At 39.3% G+C, this 8,514-nt stretch overlaps 1 pseudogene; it reads right to left on the bottom strand.

The window, feature by feature from the left end:
* Positions 1 to 3,444: 3,444 nt before the first annotated feature.
* Positions 3,445 to 3,943, bottom strand: LOC108393827 (translationally-controlled tumor protein pseudogene; annotated as a pseudogene).
* Between the last annotated feature and the right edge of the window lie 4,571 nt (positions 3,944 to 8,514).

Below are 8,514 nucleotides of genomic sequence, written 5' to 3' on the forward strand. Positions count from 1 at the left end.
AAACTGTTGTCAGTGTAATGGGAATAGTAAGTAGCTGTCAGGAAGTTAACTTGGAAAGTGGGAAATGGAATTTGCTTCCTTGTATACAACACTTAGCTTTTAGTTCTAGAATTTGAATGGGGATAGAACAAATGAAATCAGTTTACATCTTTGTAAATTGAGGTTTGTTAATCTTTCATGTGTCATTCTATCTGAATGCCTTCTGAATAAATATTGTAAATTGTAGAATTGAAGCAAAAACTATTGAATCAAAGTGAAAATATTCCTTGTTCACCTGATTTCTTCACTAGGCCTCTAAATGGAAGATAAGGAGAATGTTCTTAGGGAAAAAACATGTATGTCAAAAAGGTCCCTGTACATTTGGCCAGTTTATTTATTTATTTTTGTTACTAAAGGAAAGTGGGAAAAAGTCAGTTTATGCATGGGTTGAATGCTAGAGAAAATGCTTAATAATGTTTGGAGGATTAAAAATTAAATAATTTAAATTTTTAATTTTAATAAAGGGACATGATGCATTAAATTAATATACTGAATAGTAAGACATAAACCCACCAGGCAGAATTATAATCTGTCAAAATTTTGCAGATTGCTTTTGCTGTACAGTGATAAATAATACAAAATAATACAATACGATTCCCAAGCTTTTGGCTAATAATGAATTTGTGAGAATAGTATTAAATAATTTCCTGCAGGTGATGTATGAAATTTTTGAATAGAGTTAATGATGATTGCAAACAGTTTATTTTACCCTCTGGGAGAAATTATAAAGAGCAGTATATATATATCTTGAGTCATTTCTCAACAGTTTGGAGCAAATAGGCTTTTACTTGAAAAAATGAAAAACTTTTCACTGTGTGCGTGTGTGTGTGTTTTTAAGGTGTTGTAAGGCAAAGGCAATTTTTAAATATGAACGTGTAGAATGCATGATGACCAGTACAGACAGATGTTAAAAGCAGAACTCAGCGATGTATTTACTACTCCCCATTATGCCTTCCTGCCATAGATGGGTTTCTTGATCGTCTCATCAGAACATCTGACATTTGCTTGTGTGCCTCTCCTAGGATGTTGTGTCCTTACCTTCTTGTATTCAAATTCTACTTGTTAATCATACTTTTTTTTGGTGGGGGGCAGACTGGGGGGAGGTTGGTTAATATTCATCACTGTGTTAGCTCCAGTTAGTGTGGGCTCCAAAAGCTTTCCATTCTGTTTCTCCTCCCAGGGTTAAGGAAAATAAGTCTGTCCACATGGGGTGATTTAGAAGGCTGGGCTACATCTGAGCCATGGATGTGTCTGGCTCGTTGGAACCTGAACGTGCATGTCGCTCCCGAGCATGGTCCCAGGCTGGTGTTGGCTTAGGCAGAGACCTGGGTCAGCTATGCTTTGATCCAGCTCCCCAGTGCTCACTCCAGAAAGGCCGGAGACCTTTCAGAGCTGACCCAACTCCTCTCCAGAAATGACCAATTTGCTTCCAGCCCCAGGGACCTCTTTTCTTGGTCTCTTCTCTCCTCCCTCTTCCATTTCGCTTCCATTAAGGAACCTATCTCCTAGGGCAAAGTCATCTGGCTCTTCATTCGTTCTTTACAAATCGTGTAATCATTGCAGAAACTCTATGCTCTGAGCCTTTTGGGACTTTACTTTTGATACTCAAAGGTAAGTGTTTGGACTGTAAGAGCTATTTAAGTCATTCTTCCATGATGAATTTCCAAAGCCTGTTTTGAAATCCAAAAGCTAATAATTGACTGACTTCTGGGCTATTTTCATTTTTTTTTTTTACTGTAGCTTACTTTCCCTGAGCTACTGGGGTTGTCAAAGGGCCATGTATACAATAAATGATGGTGGGGAACTAAAAAATAAATCATAGTACCAACTACTCTTTCACTTATTTATCCACTTATTCAACAAACATTTATTGAATTGAGTCCCTACTCTTTATTTTAAAGCTGGATTTCAAAGCCCAGCCCCAGATACTTTGCCATAAAGCCATCTCTGCCTGTTTTGGCTTTTATTACACTTCTTTCGCCCTGACTCTCAGAGCATTTATAGTCTGTACCACAAAATGTAGCACTTAATTACATACTGTTTTGTATTGTAAGCCATCTTATGTATGTTATCTTTTCTCCCAACTCAATTGAAGCTTATTGAAGTGAAGGACCACATTTTGTATTTCTTCTGTATCCCTCCAGCCGAATGCCTTGCCCAAAGGAGTTCATGAAATACTTTTTAGTTGATTTTTGTGTGAATGAGTACTGATTTTGTCATTAATTGCATTCATGCATAGAAACCCCCTGAAATTGAAGAAAGTAGACTTCGTTTACTTTTGTAACTAGTGTAATAAGTAATATCTCATTAAACCTCAAGCATATGGAGAAAGGAAAGCGGGAAGATGAAGGGTAGGACTTATGACCAAGGGCAATGATTCCCAACTGGGGATAAGTTGGTTCTCAGGCAGGCTGCCAGATTTAGCAAGTAAAAACTATAGGACACCCACTAAATTTGAATTTCAGATAAATACATAAAGCTCACAGGGATAACCAAAGACAGAAATTAGAGGCAAGTGGGGAAAAAAAAGTAAAAGCTTTTCTGAATTATCATGAATACAAAATAAATAAAGCACTAAAAATTCTACCTTCTTTTTCAGTTGTTGGGTCAGTAAGTCGTCTCGTGTCACTCCTCTGAGAATAAACCCTTGCAATGGCTCTCCATCTCGCTAGAAGGAAAAGCTAAGATTTTTACAATAGTCTGGAGATCCACCACATCCCACTAACTTGACCCTCTGTCTTCAGTCCTTTCCACTTCCCTTTCTTTCTCACAGTCTCCAGGCACATTCTTGCTTTCAGGTCTGTATTGGTTATTTATTGCTGTGGATCAAATTACCCCAAAATGTAATTAAAGCAATAAGCATTCACTATCTCACAGAGTTTCTGTGGGCTTTGCTGGGTGATTTTGGCCTAGGGTCTCTCATGAGGTTACAGTCAAAATGTCAACTGGGGCCGCAGTTATCTGAAGGCTTGACTGGGGCTGGGGATCTGCTTCCAAGGTAGCACCCTCCCATAGCTGTTGGTGGGAGGCCTCAGTTCCTTATCACATGAACCTCTCCATAAGACAGCTCCCAGTGTGGTTTTCCCCAGAGTGAGAGATCCAAGAGAGAGCAAGAATACTCAAGAGAATGTCAACACTTGCATTAGTCTTAGTTTAATGACTAAGATGATGACTTAGTCTTTAAGTCACACACTTTCACTTCTGCCATGATCAGTTTAAATGAATTTTATTTTTAGATAACTATGTGACATGCCTTTTCTTGAAAACAATGCTTCAGCTCCAAATAAATTAAAGTCAAAATAAATGAAGAGCTCAAGATGACATCAATCCTGTCCATCTAAATTCTGGCATTGTGAGAATGAGAAGCAGCAGCCAGTTATGACAACAGGTGCTAGAGCCAAACAGTCAAATCTGTAAACATTTTCCCACTTCTAAACCATTCTTAAAGAAAATCATAGATGGGGTCACCCCATCCTCACCATAGTCCAGCCGAGCAACCGTGCCATCTGGACTCATGTTTTCACCAGTTAAGGACTGGTAGTTTTTGAAATTGGCAAGGATGTGCTTAGTTTGTTCTGTAGCTCCTGTCATAAAAGGTTTTACTCTTTATGGTCTCTGTTCTTCAAGTTTGCCTTTGATTGATTTCATATCTTCTTTGATGTACTTCTACAAGCTTCCTTTATGAAGGTGGTTCACTGCAAGTGATGGTTGTTCATGACAATATCAACACCAGTGATTTCTGTGCTTTCAGGGCCTTCAGTGGAGGCATTTCCAATGAGTGAGTCATCAAGGTTACCCTCCATCCTACTGAATTTCTTCCCTCCTCCAGGCACAGCCCTCCCAGGATCCCCCCAATCTTGTAGATATTGGAAAACATCTCATCGTGACTGATGAGGGGGATCATCGTGATTGTGGCTGGAGGGAGAGGACAGTGGCTCTAGCTTAGCAGGAGCCAGGAGCTCAGAGACAGCAAGGTGCAGATGGAGTGGTGCTCATGATAGAGGGGAGCAGTCAGAAAAGCCACAATCTATTCTATTCTCAGCTAAATCCAGCCTTCAATGACATGAATACCAGAAGGCAGGTATCACTATTGGCCATCTTGGAGGCTGGATACCACAGGAACTTTGCACTGGCTCTTTCCTATGTTAACCTCATGGCCAACTCTCAACTCCCTCAATTCTTTGCTCAAATATATTCTCCCAAAGATACTTACCCCTACGTCCCTGGTTAAAGTTGTCATCAGCTCCCTTTCCCCTGTGCTCTCCCAATCCTCCTTGCTCTGCTCTGCTTTTTTCTATAGCATGTGAAGTCTTTTACTATTCTATATAATTTAATTATTACATTGATTTCTTATTGCTTACTTCCACCATTCTCTTCCCTCAGTCTCCAGGAGGGCAGGGCTCTTTGTCTATTTTGCTCACTCATATATCCCCAGCTCTCAGAAAAACACCCGGCATGTCATGGGTACTCAATAGATATTTTTGAAGGAATGAATGAATGATGACTGTAAAGCAGAGATAGTTAATTTAAAAATTGATTAAAAGTTTTCTGATGTCTCAAATGGACCACTAGAGCATGATTCAGAGACTCTTTTATCTCAAAGGGAAAGCTGGAACCTAAGCAAGTTCAGCCTTCCATGGGCTAGAAGAAGATCAACAGAAATGAGAGATAAACTAGAAAACTTTTAACAGATGCTTGTAGGTGAGAATGACCAAATGTGACCACAGAGTGCTTTTTATGGCACCCCTCATGTTTGAAGACTTGGGAAATTTCATATTACAAAATCTGAGTCTCTGGAATGTCCTGAAAAATTGGAAGATCTGGTCCCACGGTTGCTATGGGCATCCACCAAGCATTATGCAGCAGTATATGCCTCCATTAGATAGTTCGCTATAGACATCACTCACTACTGTCTTAAAATCTGCCCAGTGTACTCACTTCCATTAGCCACCTGGCCCTGCCCTGTACTCACTGAGTTTGCAACCCCTGTTTTTGATGGTACGCCATGCTGGTGACACTGCCTGGATATGACACACTGATTATAAGCTTAGTTGATGAAGAACATAATACAATTAAGTGACAAAATACATTGACAGCATTTCTGGCATCTATCTGCTGGTTTAATGATGAATCTGTTAGTCAGAGGTGGTCTAACTCCATCTTGCTCACTAAAGAGTGGTATATTAATAGTGGTAACATTTACTGTGGTACAGTGTGATTCAGCTTTTCTATTACACTCTTGTTGTTTTAAGCAACAATAAATGCTTTCCTTCTGAGTCAACATTACCTAGATGCTACTTCTGACCTGAATTAGACCGTATATTTTCAACCACATAAATTTGAGCAGTTAAAATTTTTCTTAACACTGATTGTGTTTGTGGATCATGTAATTAGCCTGTGTTTATAGTTCTGTGATCTGTGTGTGGCTGCTACAGAGCTGGAAGGGGGAAGGCAACAGTATTTTCTCTGTTATGCAAGCATCATTACATGATAATGAATAGGTAATATTAAATTGGGCTGATGAGTCATATTACAGTAATCCAATATTTCCCTTGTAAAGTCCCTGAGGTTTATACAAGGAAATCTTTTCTAACAACAAGAAGAGGGATTATGAAGCATGTGCCTCTCAGCACCTCCGTCTGTATTTACTGATTGTGTGATCCTGGGTGAGGAGCACAACCTTTCTCAGCTTCAATCTACTCAGGATTAAATGAGGGAAGCTGGAGGGACGGTGCCTGACACACAGTTGGATCAATCAGTTCTACTAGCTTTCTAGTAGAGACTGATTCTTAAAAATCCACAAAATGATAGATCAGTCTTTCTCCTGAAATTTATTTTCCTGTGTAGCATGGGAGTGCATATTATATTCACAGGCAAAACCTCTTGAATTTTCACAGGGGGAAAAAGAAAAAGACTGATCATCTTCCCTTCCACTCCTAAACCAGGCAAAGCAGTCTGTAACACTTAGCATTTCTTTTCTGAATTGACCAAAAAGTTATAGCTGACCCCAATATGTGACTCCAGTCTGTAATTCAGCTCTGTGTCCTATTATTTATCTTATTAATGCCATAGACTGGCAACAGTTTATGTTTCCACTTTCCTTGAAATCATATAATCCTTTATTTTTCTTGCTGAAATAATTTCTAGAATATTATCACTTTGTATTTCTCATTACAACCACACACATTAATTCAACAAACATTTAAGCTATCTATGTCTCGGGTGCTATGCGAAGCATGAGGGGTGCCTGAGGTTGAATGAGTGAAGGATCCTGCCCTCCGTTTGCTTATGGTTTGGTAGACAGACTCATAAGCACATTACAGCTACCACTTCTGTGTCCACAAACTGCAGGCAATATTCTGTGTTATGCCCTTTACATCAAGTACCTATGGGCATGATGTCATAAACAGTTGTTGGACTTCTCTCCAGCGTCCATTTTCCACCCTCCTAACCTACAGCTCCCAGTTTCTGTTTGGGGATCCCCAGGGAAGGTGACTCCACTCCTGGATCAAGGGATAGAGCACATGACCAAGATTAAGACAACCAGTGTATGTCTTGCCGCTGGCTATAGTGATGGGCTCAGAGATGGCTGTGTGACCTGCTGTGGTCCAATTTAGAGTTATTTCCTAAGTTTTGTTGAGGAAACCAGGGCAAAGGCATTCTCTCATTTTCTGATTGGGGTGTTAATACAGATGTTGAGGTGTAGAACTGCTGGAACTGATTAGAATCACGCCTTTGTGTCTTTGCCTCTGCTGTTCCAGCTGCCCAGAAATCCTTTGGTTGGTACATGATTAACTCCTATTCATTCCTCAAAACTTATCTTGGATATCCCCTCCTCCAGGAAGCCTCACTTGTCACCTTTTTCATCTAAATCAATGCTTCTCAGCATTTGTTGCTTATCTCGATCGTATTTGATTAATAAAATGGGGAAACCCTATATTAACAAATGTGGCTTGTTTATAGATAGAACTTAGAAAAATAAGGCACTCCCATGGAAATAGATATAAGTTCTTGGTTGAAACCTTTACATTTTTTCTCATGAGGATTTCCCAGTTTGTGCTTTGTGGGATACGGTTTTGAGAACCTAGTAGCTGTAATCTGACAAGAAGGTTCTTTGTTCAAACATGAGGGAAATCCATGGTTACACAAAGCTGGACAGTTCTCGGAGCTTCTAAGACGCTAATATTCATAATGAATCTCCAAGAAGGTGATATATTATTAATTGGCCACCTGTATCAGTCCACAGTTTCTGCCAGCTACTGAACAGCACATCTTCATGGCCAAAACCTGGCATCTAGCACAGTCTCTGACACAGCATAGGTGCTAACAAATATTTGTTGAAATTATAAATGTTAAATGAATATGGCATTGTCCAGGGGAGAGATTATTTGAGCCTGAATTAGTCCAATGGTAGTAGAAAGAGAGAGGAAAGGATAGACTATAGGTTAATAAATTTAGGTAAGAGATATATCTAGGTAATCTCTACAAGATTTATAAGTCAAAATACAAATTTTCTGGCTTGAATGACTGGCTGGAACAAAAATGTCAACAGCTGTGGTAGCTTTTGGAGGGGAAGGATTTAATTTGAAATGACTTCCAGGACATTTATTCTAGTGGATCTGTCCAACAGAGAATTGCATATACTATACATCTAGAAATAAAGATTTGTGAATTTTCAGCACTTTATTTTTTACTCATTTTATGATTTAGCTTAGGTCAACCCTTTCCTGAGGAGGCCCTAACCTGCATAGGTGAAGATGGAAAATTGAAGAGACTTAGATTGGGTCTGTACATACGTAGTAAATATGGATGGGATGCAAGGATTTTGTTCTCTGGATGGAGCAGTGTTGTGAAGCATCCAGAAATATCAGCCCCATGTGCAAGGGATGCAATTAAGTTAATTCCACATGAGACAGTCCGATGAGTACAGACATGGCATATAGCAGTCGTGTTATGATCTGCTGATGTAAGCCATGCACAAATCAGGGATCATTTACCAGACTTTTCTTCTGTTTCCTCAATTCATTCATTCAACAGACATTTGCTGAGTCCCACATGCCATTCGCTATTATAGCTCCAACAATTTGAAAGTGAACAGAACACATTTCTAATCTGTGGATATCATCATGTAACCATGTGAATTTTATTACGTTGTTGTACACACTTCTGGTGGGTATAATTTGTCGTGACATTTTTGATGGGTTCTGAATAACAGGCATCAAATGCCTTCGGCAATAAATTTGTCCTTTGATTTTGCAATTTCACGTTAAGGAATTCATCCCAAGGAATAAAGACCATCTAAAATGCTTAACTACAAGACTCTGCTGACAGTTTTCTTGATAATCTCAAGAAGTTGGGAATAACCTGATTGTCCTCAAAACAAAGGAGCTTGCTTATATAAATTATTCTGCAGGCAACAGGAATCCAATGGAGGTTTTTAAATACAAGAATGCCATTGGATTTGTGTATGTGCGT

This window comes from Manis javanica, chromosome 10 (genome assembly GCF_040802235.1).
Source record: "Manis javanica isolate MJ-LG chromosome 10, MJ_LKY, whole genome shotgun sequence".
Classification (NCBI taxonomy): Eukaryota; Metazoa; Chordata; class Mammalia; order Pholidota; family Manidae; genus Manis; species Manis javanica.